This window comes from Numida meleagris, chromosome 1 (assembly GCF_002078875.1).
Source record: "Numida meleagris isolate 19003 breed g44 Domestic line chromosome 1, NumMel1.0, whole genome shotgun sequence".
Lineage (NCBI taxonomy): Eukaryota > Metazoa > Chordata > Aves > Galliformes > Numididae > Numida > Numida meleagris.
In genome coordinates, this window is record NC_034409.1 from 59856129 (window position 1) to 59872682 (window position 16554).

At 38.3% G+C, this 16554-nt stretch overlaps 1 protein-coding gene across 2 annotated transcripts in view; it reads right to left on the reverse strand.

The window, feature by feature from the left end:
- Positions 1-16554, reverse strand: part of FGD4 (FYVE, RhoGEF and PH domain containing 4) — a 114594-nt gene that overhangs the window by 82283 nt on the left and 15757 nt on the right. The window contains exon 1 of one of the 2 annotated variants that reach the window (XM_021389007.1): positions 12624-12656. The exons of the other annotated variant lie outside the window; for it this stretch is intronic. The gene's annotated coding sequence lies outside the window, so the exon portion shown is untranslated. Of the gene's footprint in view, positions 1-12623; positions 12657-16554 lie in introns of those variants that run through there. 2 annotated transcript variants of the gene reach the window in all.

Here is a 16554-nt window from a genome sequence, read left to right on the forward strand (position 1 = left end):
TTTTTGAGAAACTACTTAAGGCTTGTTTGACTTTCACAACAGTGAGATACGATCATATGGCAAAGGAGAAAACCAAATAGTTAAACACTTACAAAGGCAAAAGGAATTGCTCCGTACACAGTAAGGGTCCTCACAAAGAAGTGCACTCCAGGTAAGGCTGAAGTAGGAAGATGCTAGTAACATCCACTGGAGTACCTCCACCTCAAATAGATTTTGGAAACCAGGAAGCACTATCAGCTAAAACAAAATGCTGAGCATGTGCCTACTGCACCATTGCTCTATGAAGTGCAAAAAATTTAGATTTCAGAAAACTGTCATTTAATGATCAGCAAGGAAGACAGCTATGGAAATACACGAATGGACGAAATCTTAGGAGACTATGCAGCCCAGTGCTCAGCCCTGGAGCACACTCAGTATGCCTAGTTCATCCTGGGAAGATGGTTATAACAACACTACATCATCACGTGCATGCACTAAACCTACCCCAGCCTAACAGAAGACGAAGAATAGCACAGCATTGCCAGTCAGGGAATTTGTGAATGGTTTCACTAAGAAAGCCATCTGACGCTACTAACAAATCAAACATTTTCCCCTACTACTACCAGGGCTGAAATTCTCAGTATTCCCAGAGAAAATGGAGTTTAAACATCTGTAACACTGTCCAATGTCTTATCAGAAATCCTCCTCACCTTCAAGTGTTGTAGCTAGTATTTAAAAGTTCTGTATGAATTACAACATGAGTGTCCAACTTTTTGGCTTGCCTGGGCCACACTGAGTAAAGAGGAATTGTCTTGGACCATGCAGATATAAGTTGCTCCAAAAATAATATCTCCTATTTATTTCCATGGAAACGACAACCAATACGAAGAGCACAGTAATGCTATTTGATAAAGCAAATTCTTAGCTACAGAACACTATTTACAGGTCTTACAAAAGTCTAGTAGAGAGACATGATCAGATTTTCGCATTGAATATCTGATTGAAAGTCTATAAATTCCATTTGAAAACTTGCATGTAATGTATTTATATCAACTGATAATGGTGTCACAAACAAAAATTGATTATTTTTTCAGCACTCTTGCAACCTATTCTCAAACTTCTTTATCAAAACAGAAAGCACAGTTGCATATTCTTTGCTGTTCAGAGCACTGTTTTCAGCCAGTGTATCAAAATGCATACAGTTATTTGCCATCACTTGAGTCAGCACTGCACAGCACTGCCCTCCCCATGCTCTGCTTTCAGTAGGCACAGCATTAATAGCACACTGATGGTTTGGTTGTTGCTGAGCAATGGGTGCATGCCTGGGGTCACTCCACAGGGAAGAGCCGCCACCTCTACAGCGTGGCTAAATCATAACCACCTTTTTGGTCACATTATTTCTAGCAATCTCCTGTCACTTTAACGGCAGACATTGAATTTTTACACTCTATTTCTTCCTGCAATTTCAGATTATAGAAATAAGTGCTTTCTGAATAAAAATGAATGAATCATAGAATGACCTGGGTTGAAAAGGACCTCAAAAGTCATCGAGTTTCAACCCCCCTGCTGAATGCAGGGTTGCCAACCACTAGACCAGGCTGCCCAGAGCCACGTCCAGCCTGGCCTTGAACATCTCCAGGGATGGGGCATCCACAACCTCCTTGGGCAACCTGTTCCAGTGCGTCACCACCCTCTGAGTGAAAAACTTCCTCCTAATATCTAACCTACGTCTCCCCTGTCTCAGTTTAAAACCATTCCCCCTTGTCCTATCACTATCCACCCTCGTGAACAAATGAATGAGATCACCATAAAAATTTCGCTTTTCATTTTGCAAGATTACGTCTGATTTCATCACTGTTAGGAGTGATTGCTCTCATCAACAAATGAATGACTGCATCTGACGATATACAAAGAGCAGGTATTCATCTGGACCACAGCTACCTAGAATACAATGGCATTACATCATACACTATACTGCCATTTATTTTAACATCTATTATTTTCTGGAAGGCCTAATGTAATTTTAAGTTACAAAGAATAATTAAGGCTGCACCTTGAGAATGATTTTTTATCTTCTCCTATTTCTATTGCTTCAGTCACCATCTTTTCTTAATGTAATCCCATAATGTGATGAGATACAGTATAGAGAAATCTCTTGCGTAACAAGTTTCAGATTGGCTGATTAATAACTCAATCTATTCTGTAACAAGTAGGAACTTCAATAAGTTGTGGCATTCATACCTGGAAACTGCAGAACACAGGGCACTCCAGACTAGATTTTTAATTCAATGCTATGTGATTGAAAACAATTTATGTCCAAAATGCATCCACTCCTCAATTCAGAGAAGATTTATCACATCCAAATTTAAGACACTCAGTCATCAGACTAGAGGCATCTACATTTGGGATTTATCAAAAGTAATGCTAAAATAGGACGTAAATTCTTCATTTGACTCCGCACCATTTAGAAGCAGTGGAAGACACTGTCCTCTGCACGTAAATACATTCTACATGTTTGCCATTATAAAGCAGCAGCTGGAGTTAGAAACATCTCTGCTGCTTGTTGCCTAGAGGGAGAGACTGCTCAGTATTTTATTTTAAAAAGGAAAATCCAACAATTTTGTCGTCACCAAGAATTCAGGAAATGCTAAAGCTGAAAAAGGCTCCAGTTGTAAGTATTTAGACTGTGAGGGCACTGTAAACCACAAGAACCCATACTGTCTTCCTCAGCTGTCTCTGGAGATTCGAGGGATTATGTTGTTTAGAGTTGGGAGCAGAAAGATCTGAGAAGTTCTCTCGGGATATACAGGAAGCCCACATAAGTACAGTATATAATGGTAAACATCCTCACTATTTCCCCTTCCCCCTTCAACAGCACACATCTTCACTGAATATTGAAACTAGTGTGCCAAGGAACTGGATTTTAGGAAGACTACCAACCACTAAATCAAAATAAGCAAACATGTTATGATTGTACAGAGGAATTTTTCCATGTTAACACCACATTCTCATCCATTTCTGGCATTTCCAAGGGGGAGACAATAGCCAGGTTTGATTATACTCTAATTCTTTTTTATTTGAATAAGCAACCAAGATGAATGAATAATCCTTTTTAGATTCTGTTGCCTTGCAGATTGCTTCATAACTAAGAGACAAAGCTTCAGGCATTCTGTAAACAGCAGCTTTACAGAATTTTAGCCTCATCTATTCAGCATCCAATTTCAGTAGAACAGACAATAAGAAAGACAACAAAACTCCTCAAAACAGAAAATGTGGGTAATACTTGAAGTTCATTCACTGCACCTTTTGGCTTGTAGATTCACAAGCACAAAAGCTAAAGGAAAAGAGGAGCTACTAGAAAATACAAACATGCTTATGAGTCCAGGAATCATAGAATCATTAAGGTTGGAAGAGATCAAGAAGTCCAGCTGTCAACCCATCACCACCATACCCACTAGCCATGTCCCTCAGCACCACATCTACACATTTCTTGAACACATCCAGGGATGGTGGCTTCACCACTCCCCTGGGCAGCCTGTTTCAATGTATTACTACTCCTTTTGAGAAGAAATTTTTCCTAACATCCAACCTGAACTTCCCCTGGCACAACTTGAGGACATTATCTCTTGTCCTATTGCTGTTACCTGGAAAAAGAGGCTGACCTCCACCTCACCACAACCTCCTTTCAGGTCGTTGTAGAGAGCAGTGATAAGGTCTCCCTGAGCCTCCTTTTCTCCAGACTGAAAAATCCCACTTCACTCAGCTACTCTGCATAACATTTGCGTTCCAGACCCTTCACAGTTTTGTTGCCTTTCTCTGGACGCACTCCAGGGCCTCAACGTCTTTCTTGTCAAGAGCAGCCCAAAGCAGACACAGTACTCAAGGTACAACCTCAACAGTGCTGAGTATGGGGGATGATCACTTCCCTGATCCTGTTGACTACCCTGCTTCTAATGCAAGCCAGGATGCCATTGGCCTTCTTGGCCTCCTGGGCACACTGCCAGCTCACATTCAGCTGACTGTCAACTAACACCCCCAGATCCTTTTCCACTGCGCAGCTTTCCAGTCACTTTGCCTCAAGCCTTGAGTTGCATGAGGCTGGTGTGGCCAAAGTGCAGGATCTGGCATTTGGTCTTGATGAACCTCATACAACTGGCCTAGGCTCATCAATCTAGCCTATCCACATTCTTCTGTAGGGCCAAGCTCTACAAAGTTACTATTAATCATGTTCAGGTCACACCAGTTTGCCAACATCTGACTGTCCTTATACTTGTACATTCTCTGTGCATCGTCCTGAATTAAAATGGTAAATTATATGAATCAATTGTAGCACACAAGACAAATTTTTCATGCAGCAAGGGCCAAGAAAACTTAAAATAGCTCCACAAAACATTTGTGTTACCAATACTACTATTGAGAAAATACCGGTATTTAAAAAAAAATGTTTTTAAATATCAAAGTATATTGCAAAATTCTGAACAAATGCCCTGCTTCTTGCCAAGCCATGTACACCCATGACATTGACTCACTATTTTGGAGTGCAAACATTGCTACTTATTTTCCCTACTCTGCCTATTCTTATTTCTTCCTAGTCTTTTTATGTCTTAGGACATCCTCAACATGACAGTGAAATCAGATGCATATGTAAGAAATACTGCAGCCTAGAAGACCACCACGTTCCTTCATCCCTTTAGAAATAATATATATATATATTTTTTTAAGTATCGGCTTTGCAATTTCTAAGGATGTCATTCATCTTTTCTGTATAAGTCTTGACACATGGTTTGACATGTACAGAACTGTCACTGAAATAATCACTTTCCTTGACCTGCTGCAGTTGGTTCCACTTCACCACGAGGGCACACTGCTTACTCACATACAACTTATTCATCAGCTCCCGATATCATCTTCTGCAGTGCTGCTCTCCAAACACCGGCTTGTACTATTGCCAGAGATGTTCTAGCTCAGATACTAACATTTTGATTTGCCCACGAACTGCAGAGGTTTCTATCAATCCACTTGCCTGGCTTGACAAGGTCCTTCTGGATAGCATCCCTACCTTACCCATATCAACTCTTCTGCCTCCATTCATCATCATCTACAAACTTGCTGAGGCTGCCCTCATTCCCACGATCCAGGTAACTAACCGTTATAAATATGAAACAGTGTCAACCCCAGAATTAACCCGGGAAAAATGAATTACTCTTTTCCTGCCTTCCAGGCAATACATGTAAATTGGCTGGCCTACCAATAGAACAGTGTCCTCCAGCAACTAAAACTGCTTGGAAGCCAAAATAACCCCCTGTCTTACTATAACCTCTCTACCCGAAGAGCAAGATTCCAAGAAATGCAAGCACAGCAGGATCAAGTGGCTCCTCCTACAAGCTGGAATGTGACAATTTAATAACTGTGCAAATTGTTTTACTCTGAGTATAATTTGAAGTATCACAACAACATCAGCTGTAACAGTTACTCATTATTTTTCTTCATCTGCTGAGTGTCGAGTGTTTTAAGCCTTTTCTAAACTGCTCATACATATGACAGAAAGAAAACAAATGAGAAAGAGACAAGAAGAAACTTTCAAAATTGTTTTGGTGCATTTTTTTTTTCCTCAAAGGATCCTTTGAGGAGTTTTAGAAGTCAGTAACTTCACAGAAGGACAAGGATTTTTACATTTTTTTTGTATACAAAGGCTTTGAACAACTATTTGAATGAAACAAAACCAAAGACTCACTAAATGTCAAACTGACATTTTGTTTGGGGTCTTTGGCTTCTATTCAGTGGTGGAAGGGGTGGGGAACAGAGGAAGCAGGAAAGCCTAAATAATATCAATTTATCATTATTCATAGAAAATAAGTTTGAGGGCATTTTCCGTGGATGATGTGCACCACAACCTTGGACCTTAGCTAAAGTCATAGGCAAATTTCCTGGAATTTTTGCTTATCTCTAAATATTTCTAAATAGTTTATTTGGGGTAGAGAGAAATAACTCTTAGGACCAATCTGGGGCAATAGAGATTAAGCTTAAACAGGAGATCATAGAAGACAGAGACCATAACACAGAAAATATGTAAAAGTTATTTTAATAAATCCTTCAATTCAGCCAAGTGGCTTCACATTCTCTGATACAGAACATGATAATCCTTTTCAAAGTTCTCTACACTACTGTGTCCTCCTCATTTTTAAGAGCACAAACAACTTATAAAAATTTTCATTTGCTTTAGAGATGCTTTGAACAAAGAAAGCAAATTTATCCGTGAAAAAAAAAATAGTGGGAAATACTGCAATCCAAATAGGAATTAATAAAGGAATTATTATAACTGCATGGAGAACTTAAAATGACAAAACTCCATGACAAAAGAGAAAGGACTACTGAAATACTTTTAGAGATCTAAGTTCATGTTCTTTGGCTCTACAAAGAATTTTTCTGTCCTCAATTTATTACTTCATTCTCTGTACAGATGTGGGTAACTACAGCATTAATAATCCCACTGCCTATGAAGGGACAAAGAGGAAACAGTCATTAATTACTGGAGGTTGTGTAGACATTTTAAAGCAACGAACATAAAGTGAGAAAAATGAGCACACAGATTTGGATGGCACACATGGTATTATAAGTAGCTACATGAGAAAAAAGTGACCCAGAAATCAAAATAAAAATCAGACTTTGTTCTAATATCTGATGGAGGAAACTGCTTCCTCATTACAGAACAAACAAATATCATCAACTGACTTACACAAAAGGGAAAAGGAAAACAACAGGAAAACTTGCCAGCTGGGGAAAGCAGTAGTCCAGTGCCAAGGATCATTTTAGGGCTGCAGCTGTCTCTCTATGCCAGGTTTAAAGAGTTAGCTGTTCTAAAAGTGTATTAGAGAAATGCCACCAGCGAGTTCAAATACAGACCTTGTAAGGAAAAATTCCATGGAGCAGACAGTGAATTTTCAGGATTCCTAGGAACTTGATTCAGTTTCGTCTTGCGATTTCCCAGGTTCAGTATTAAAACAACTACTCCAAAAATGCTACCAAAGTTCCTTTTTTCCTGCTCACATCCTACTTAAAGAGCCACCAGTCCCCCATGTGCTGATCTGAATTTAGTTCTGCACATTCCACTCCAAAGGAGACTACTTCTAGACTGAGAATGTTGCTGCTACTATATCGCTACAGATCTATTTTTACTGGGCAGCACATGATGCTCCTGGGAGGACAGCCGATAGAAAACTTCTCTCAGTATTTTATGATTATTCATGATTATTCATTTTATGATTATTCATAAGGCTCTCAGCAATGCTCTCTCAATATTTTTTGAGAAGCACTGGTGATGAGTATATTTTCAAGTATTTTAGGACAGAAAAGGGCTAAATCCGGTCAAAAGTAACCCAAGAGAAAGAACTGTTTTTCCCACACTACAGTGTGCTTGTAACTAAAGTCTGACTATTTTCTGGTTTGGGAGGGTTTTGGTTTGGTTTGTTTTTTTTTTTTTTAATGTAAAAATTTGTCTGTAAAACATGGCACTGATACCAGAAGTGATGTAAAGGATGAACATATCATTTTTGTGATATTTCTGGGAGCTTACCAGGAACCTCTCAAACAGATGATGAAGGAAGAAGGATGTAAAGGTGTGCAAACCAAAGGCAAAAGTGATTCATTATAAAACATCTGCACTTTGTTTTCAAATACATCACACACAGGATCAGCTGGAAACAAAAGATGCAGGAAGAAAGTCAGATCCACAAGCACTGCATCACATCCTTTAATACCCTCAGAGCCACCTGTCACTTATTTTAACCACTCAAACAACCAGGAAATATTTATTATAACCTAAATGTTAGCCAGCAGTAAGTTCTGCAGCTCATCCTCTTCAATGAGAAGCAAATGAATAGTCTAAAATTTACCAGTTTTGCGGGAACTGACAAGATGTAATTTCGTACCTCTTTAGTTACAAGGGTGACCAGTACACAATTCATGTGGGAAGTGAGGGGAAGCTACTTCACATCAAAGGTGATTACTTGCAGAAAGACTAGATTACAATCAGCAAGTATTGTTATGAAAACTTAAAAATGTACATAAATGTACATCATGCAAATCAAAAAAGGCTACATACATTTCCTGTTGAAAAAGCTGCCAGCCAGCCATTTACTTTTCTACTTACAGAACAAATTTGGCCATAAAACAGGAACATCAAAATTCTACTTGTGCCTCAAGAATCATATCTAGGTACACAGAAGAGAGAAGATACTAAAGATAGAACAAGCAATCAGAGAGGTTTGCCAAAGTACGGTTTGACTACATTCAAGAGCATTTTAAACAAACCTTAAATATCAAATAAATAAATGTTAACATTGTACAAGTTAGTAAAATAAATATTTAAAAAAAAAAACACCTCCTTAACAAAAGTCAATCCTGTCCTTTGGTACATGTATATTTACACCAATGATATGATACTTAAAGTTCAAGTGTCAAGATGAGTAAAAGTTCAAAGAAGATTAATCGAGTTTAGAGCTATCTATTATATACTCTGGCTGTGTCTCCCTGAGGTATGAAGATAAGAATACTTCTTTGGAACACATTCAAGAAGGAAGTTTTAAAAATAAGCCCAATTGCACACACTGTCATTGGCTCACCAGTTTCATTTTGACTATTAGAGGGAGATAAACTGAGAGGAACATTTAATTGTGCTGGGTTTTGTTTTTGTTTTTAAAAGTACAAGTCAAGTTTCATAAAGGAACAAGCTGTTCTCTGTGATACCTAGGACAGCCACACCACTGCATAAAGATTGTATTTCATCAGGAGTGTTTTGCATTGCAGATACAGTGTTGTATACTACAGTCTTTCTGCTCCATAAATCTTACTGCTTTGGTGCAGTTTGAACTACGGGAGCTATCTCAAGGCAATGTCAGGATCCTAAAGCCAAGAACAAAAAAATCACAGCAGACTCACATAACATAGCAGTGAACCAAAGAATACAGTACTAGGACTTCAGCATTATGGCCAGCAATTTAGATAAAAGGACTTCCAAAAGTCCAAGGAAGCCAGGAGAGAACAGGAACTTTTAAGCCAGTCAGCATCTTGCACAAAGCAACGGTTGGCAAGCCCTGAAGCAGATAACTAAATAAAAAAAAAAGAGAAAGGAAAAAAGCCATCCTGTTCTGTTCTGACTCGAGCTAGAACCCAAACAAGAGTTTTGATTTATTGTGCCTTTGGACTTCGCGTAATGATTAATATTTGAGACCCAAAGCTCTTGGCAGAACCACCTTACTAGATCAGCCTTTCTGTAGAGGATGCCACCATTCCTCCTCAGTGACAGGAGACCTATCAGCAGTACTGAAGAATGAGCTGGAAGGCTGCATTCATGCATTCTTCAGTAGTCTGGGGAAAAGCTTGGTGAGAGCTGAGGCCAAGTATAGAAACAGAGAGGCACTGAGCTGTAAGTTTAGAAACAACACTCTTCAGGACTTGACTTTACTAAGCACTGCATGTAAGCATGCTTGAAGAATGAGACCAGAACTCCACAAGACAGTCATTTGGGTTCTGGTAATAATGGAAAAATATTAATTGCTGAATTTAATCAAAGCAGAACATATATACGTTCATTTCTAAACCAAACTTCAAAGGAGAAAACTGGTTCTATAAAGAAGGGACAACAGATATACTGCCTACTCTCTTACCTACTCCATTTAACCCATCAAATCACATATCTTTTCTATTCTCATTTCTCTCTTCTTCCATTCCACTCCACCTCAACATTCTCCTTTGCTGTTTGTCTGTATATCATCCATCTCCGACACATATATGCATATGAATGAACACATACACGCACACACACACACACATTATACCCTGCCTGCACTGCACTCACCTACACTTCTATTCTGCAGCTAGCAGCTCATGGAAGAAAGGGTGAAAGAAATATGGCCACAGCAATGTTAACACCTCCTGTGAAGGTTTTGCTTTGCAAAATGCAAGTAGCACTATCTCCATTGCAATGCAGGAAACTCAATTTATAAGTTTCTTCTCTCTCAAAATTAATACATACACAATAGGTGCTTCTTACAAAGTATTCAGAAATCCCTATCTGATAAAGCTTACAAAAAAAGTGCCCATAGGTTTGGCACAAATTAATTTTTTTTTTCTACTTCCAAAGTTTAGGTGGTTTGGTTTTGGTCTTGGGGAAACAGGAAGGTTTTTTGTTTGTGCACCTTTGTTCTTTTTTTCTTTTTTTTTCTTTTAAATGGGTGACAGACAACACTTCATCTAGAAACAATGATAAGTATGTAAGCAAACTATGCTTTGTTCTTTGAATTTACAAAGACAAAACTGAACTCTTTCTCCTCCCCCTATGCCTGGCTTTCATGAAACTTACAGAACCGGAATCAGCAACTTAATTTTAATATATTTTCTTCTAAGTAGATGTTTTCCCTTGAAAACTGTATTTTCTGCTCAGAAAATCAGTTCTTTCCACTGTGTTCCCAGAACTTCACAACACCACAAATGCCTTGTTTAAAGCATCACTTTCTTCCCTCTTTACTTCAAAGCATACAGAGCCCCATCTAAGGAGAAGAACTTCATGGTTCCATCAAGGCAACACAGAGGAAGCATCTAAATTTAAATAAGGCCTTTCATCTGTCAAACAGTACAAACAGACTCAATATAGCTCATTCCTTAATCATATAAACTTGTACTTTGACATTACATTTCCCCAAATAAGGTCCCAGTTGTACTTCAAGTTTAGTACTGCAAGAAGATTTAACAGACAGAGGGGAAAAAATAAGTCTAAACTGCAGCTTTCAACTTTGGTTTGGACTCTCCCAGTGATTTGGTGCACTCAAAAGCTCGGCTTCCTACTTTTTTTCCCTCCTCAGTCACATATCAGTGCAAAAGACACTGCCTCTCCTATGGTTCCGATCTGGCTGAATTCATAAACTACCTATGAGCACACAAGGTTTATTGGGAGTTGCCTCTATGTAAAGATCAATATCTCACTTAACTAACTTTAGCACAGAAGAAGTAAACGTCTGCAAATATCAGAACATAAACCAGCTACAAACAAAGCATTTGAAAAATACAAGCCTAGAACTGATTTCAACATGCTAGAAGCTCAACCAGCTACAAGTTTATGTCAGTATCTTGTAAATACAAAAGGAAAGAAGTTTTAAATGCCTGTAGGATTAAGCTGACAATCTAAAGACCACCATTAGCATCAGCTGTCTGTCACCACAATATCTTGCAAATACAAACTTGGAACAGTCCTGACAAAACTCACTTTCAAGAAGTCTTTGTTTCATTACATTAACGGTTATTGTCCTCAGTATTAATTAAGAAAATACTTTAAATATCTCAAGCTTTGTTAAAGGATAAGAAAATTGAATCCATCTGTATCAATGGTGAGCTTGGAAGAGGCATCAAGAACACTGCAAGCCCAGGAGTCAGCAAAAGCAAGGGACATTTTCCTTTAGATGCAGCTGCTCTGGGAGCACTGAACTGTACTGCAAGCTACTGATGTTTATAGGCTGCTATAAGAGTTTCTAAGAACAGCCTTGAACACTACCAAATCATGCTAATAAGCATAACAAGCTTGATAAATTGAAGAAGCAGAATTTGTTGTTTTGACTAGCTTTCTTACTCATGGCATGGCAGACATCCTGAAAAATATTGATTGCAATGTTTTATAAAGGATTTTCCAAAAGTTATCCATTTCATTTATTTTACTCCAAAATGAAAAAGTTATAGCTCTCCTCTGTCATGGGAAAATGAACAGTTCCCAAATCTTGGTACTTTCTCCTGTAACTGCAGAAATAAATGGGATGACAAAGACTTCAGTGACATATTCCACATCTTAAGCCAGATTTAGAATAGCCTTAAAAGAAACACTACGCAAAGACTCAGTTCTAAGAGAAACCATTTCACCATCTTTGATCCCAGCAAACTTGCTTTGACAGCTACAATAAAGAAGAGGCTGCTGCCATAAGCCAGCTATTCTGATCACCTCCTAGAAGCTGGCATCCCAGGAAAAAGAATCAGAAAAACGCTTCATGGGAAAAGCACAAATAAAAGAGTGGACAAAATGCACATTCAAGTGCAGTAACATGCCTGGCTGTTGCATAGGCACCCCATACAGTTAGTGGAATTAAGCAGCACCAATCTTTCAGAGGGTATTTTTTAGAACACAGAGAAGAGTGTCTAAAATTTGTCTGCCAAACACCTCATATTTCATTTACCCTCTCACAGGAGCATTTCATTCTGTTTTCTTGAAACACTTCCATCGCTTTTGGAAAACAGACTATTTATTCTTAACGGAAGCGTGCTAGTTATTCTGAGGACGAGCTGTGCGAGCGGACAGCAGCTGCTACAGCAGGTCAATGAGGGCACCACAGGAAGGGCAGTATTGCTTTTCTCTCCCTTTAAAGATGGATCACAAGCACCGGCTTCATTAACAAGTATTGACTACTCCCTCTAATTACTGCATTCCAGAACTCACATTTCCACTGGACTACAAACCTCAGCAGTCTGCAGATGCCATTTACCCTGTTTAGATTTTACTCTTACTGGCAAATTTAACACTCCATTAAGGGGCAAGGAATCATTTTTATTTTCTTTAAATAGACAATATGCCCAGCAATAGCCACGGTACTTAAGAATGTACTTACTGATGATAATCTCTCAAATTATGTATCTGAATCTGTTGGTCTGCGTGCCTAAAGTTAGAAAATACAAATGCAGTATTTAGACTTGTAAATTAGTGAACTGGTTTTCAGAAGAACTCGAACGCATTTCCTCAGAAAACCAGGCTATTTAACTATTAAATTTGTTCAGAAAACCCTGGCTATAGAACTGAATAATTTCTGCCTTGCCCTCAACTCTCTAATTAATCGCACTGAGCAATACTTTTGCTTTCCTAACGCATAATTATATACAGATACTCAACTCTTAATGAACTACACTCAGGTTAAAAAGACATTTTAATTCTGAATAGCATTGTTGGCAGAATAAAATACAGTTTAAACAAATATTTTTTTTTCTTTTTGCCCTTTAACTTTCCAGAACATACAAACCCACAATGACTTTTTCACTTAAATATTCACTGTGTTAAATATCTGCCTTAAGAAAAGAAACTCCACTGAAAATGATGACACCTATACTATACTCTTATTAGTGTGAAACATTTTTTAATATAATCACAGTAATATATTAACTTACCAGTGAAGATACCTAAGAGCATTTAAGAAATTATGGATTCACTCCTTCTGCCTGACTCTAAACACAGTTCTTTCTATATCAAGCCTGCTTCCTCTGCGCATCCTCAATACACACCAAAGCAAATCGTACAGCCTACATGATGAAGGGCTCCCATCTTTCACTTCCTTTTGTGGTTCTCAAGACCAAAACAAGAGGGAGAGGTTTTGTTCACCAGAGTACTGTACTTTTGAAAAAAACAGCGTATTCATAAAATAATTGAAAAGTGAGAGCCTTACTCCTGCCTTCTCATGCATCCTCTCAAACCAACTTCCTGTGATCTAGAGACATACAAGAAGATGCCAATCTTTAGCAAAAGATCAGAATGCTTTCCTTTCTTTCTTACTGCTGCACTCTACATGCTTAACATATACTCCAGAAAATGGACTCTTAAGTGGCCATTAAAGTCTGTCTGGATGAATGGAAAGCATGCTATTGAGGCTACCAGAAGAATATATTATTAGACCGCACTTGAAGAGTGATTTGCTTACTGAGTTTTGCCTATTATTTCTATAGGGAAGCACCTATAACTGACATCAAAAGCAGTGGTTTTTTGTTACCTACATCTGAGGACCATCAGGTGACTTTATTTAAAAAAGTCTTTTTAAAAAAGACACCTGATCCCTGCCAGTTTATCTTTAAAACCCCACATCTCTACTGTAAACACCCTGTAAATATGCTTTATCTTACTCTGCTTGTTTGACTGAAGGAGGAAGTCATTTCCACAAGAGGCAGGCACAGTTATCACAACTTCCAGTTACTACTACTCCGTTTCACAAGCATTGGAGTAGTGAGACTGTATCAAACAGTTTTAGAGAAACCCTGCAGCTGAAATATCTTGTTCTCATTGTGCACAAGGTCAATCTTTTTACAGGATGTCTTTTCACCACAATGCTATTTAAGATTTCTCAAAATAAGCAAGAGCAGCCTGAATGCAACAACTAGGTAGGTAGTTCTGGTTTCTCTAATTTACAGCTTATGGTGTGAAAACACTCTGAAAATATATAGAAACACCATATTTAATCTTGTCCACCATGCTCTGTGGAAGTGGTTTATGCAGCAATGTGAAGTTTCAATGACTATTTGTCCAATAACAGAGATACCGGTTAAATAAAACGTAGTAATGTTCTTCTGTTATTTTTTGAATGCAGAGGGAGGGATAGCGATCTTTCCAGGTTTCTTTTACCTCCAGAACTGTCTTCTAAGCAAACAATACCCTTCAAAAAACAACCATAAATAGGTCAAAAACATTTTCTAAAAAGATATACTTGCAAAACTTCTGAAGGCTTATCATTTGCTTCTGAGATGAAAAGTACATATATGAATAAAAACATTAAAAGGGAAGTTAGCCATTTTTGAAGAAATAAGTTATAAACAGTCTCAATCCTTTCAAAATTTTATTATCTGCTACACTGAGCTGCTTGAATAAAATAAAAATTCAGAAATTATGCTATCAACATAGGTTTCAAGTGTTTAAAATATCGGTGATTTTATTTTAATGTGACCTAAAATACACATTTTTTCCATTTCATTTGAAAACACTCCACAACTCTCAATTAAAATCCCTGGAATTTCACAGCAGCCAGCCAGTCTCCAATTGCATCTGTTTGTCTGAGGACGAATAGAAGACTTCAGTTGTCTGAAACAATCAGCCCAGCAATATGCCCCAGCATGCAGTACTGCGTGATACCATTTATCTCCAAGAACTCCATGGCATCCTGAGAATTACAGTCACCGTGCTGAGGGCTGTGGCTGATCATTCAGCGTGATGATTTAGTAGAAGTAGGATTAATTTTACCAGTCAGGTCAATGTTTTCAAGTGGGCAACAAGGTATCGGGATAGACGATGTATGATTTTTAAGTGGCTTTAGTGTACTGATACACTTAACAAAGAAATCTTTTATTCTTTTAAATTAATACTGAACATGATTCAGTAAACAACTTAGCGTTTTGGCTGTAGACTGTTTGTTCCTACTTAGAGTCAAGCGCGCTTAACAGGTACGCCTGCTTCTTATGTCCAAAAATATAGCCATCAACATGTATGTCATTCCTTTTTATGCCGCTCAGCAGTAAGGAGGAAGGACAAGACAGAAAATTGCTGAGACAAATTTATTCTGCCAACCATCAGCATTTCAGAAAAGGATTCACTAAACTTTCAGAGACTACACTGAGCCACTTAAAACCTGGGAACACGAGAAGAAGGTTGCACTTGCACTAGGTTTTTTTTTTTGTAAAGACATACCCTGCCATGGAAGCACAAGGCAAAACTGAGTTTTAGAAAGGTTTTGCTATTCAAAGAAGTAGCTGCAATCTCCAAATGGAAAGAACAGTATGGGGATTACATCAGAAGGAATTTCAGCCACTAAAAGGGGAAGGGTCTTTCACCAGCTGTAATCACCTTTGTCCATTTCCATAGATAGCCTATGCTCAAATTCCAATTTTTACCATTGCTCTCTAGCTCCAAATTTGCAACTCACAAAGAAAGAAGTATGCACGTAAGTTGGCGCATATTTATTCTATGCTTTGAGCTAAGGATAGAAAATGAATGTGCTGAGCTACAGCAAAATGTGGGCATTTTATAGTGCAAATAGGAACTTCAGCATATATACAGTTAATTAATCTGTGAAAAGGAGACCTTTCAAAAAGAAAAATGAAGTCTGCAGGGAACAAACCTTTGCTCTGCCTGTCCATATTTCTTTCACCTTGAACGTAAAAAAGACCAGGCGTCATCCAGCTGATTAAGTATTAAACCCCTCACCTCTTCTTATCATGTGGCCAATTTAGCCAACACAATTGCTTCTACTAAATCATAGCATTACCAGGCACAGAATATTTGCAAATGATTCACAGTGGAACTAAACCTCAGCGAAATCAGAATCTGGTTTACTGCCTGTACTCCAGCCCTAAAGAGCTCCAAAAAAGTTCGAACAAGGTCAACGTATGAACATTCCCCTCAGGTGAAGTTCTTTCTCATGTCACTCAATGTTCTGTTCTGTTAAAACAATGCTGAATGAGGCACTTCACTGAAACACACAGACAAAAAGAAGATATGGGGAAGTATGCAAAACAGCCTTTGGTAACAGACAGGTGGGGTAACAGCAGCATTTGGAGACATGAGCTCCATTGTAATGCACTGTGTTCCTCAACATGGTCAAAAGCACTTTGTGTATGACCAACACGGCTACCAGGTTGCCTTTCCCACCACGTATAAAGAGCTTACCATCTCTAAGGAGCTTCTCTGGTTATGCTGCTGTAACATTAGTTTTGTTATAAATAAAATTAACTTAACTGAAGTTGAATAAAATTTAGCTTTTGACTTCAAAAATCAGATTCTTGTCATAAGTT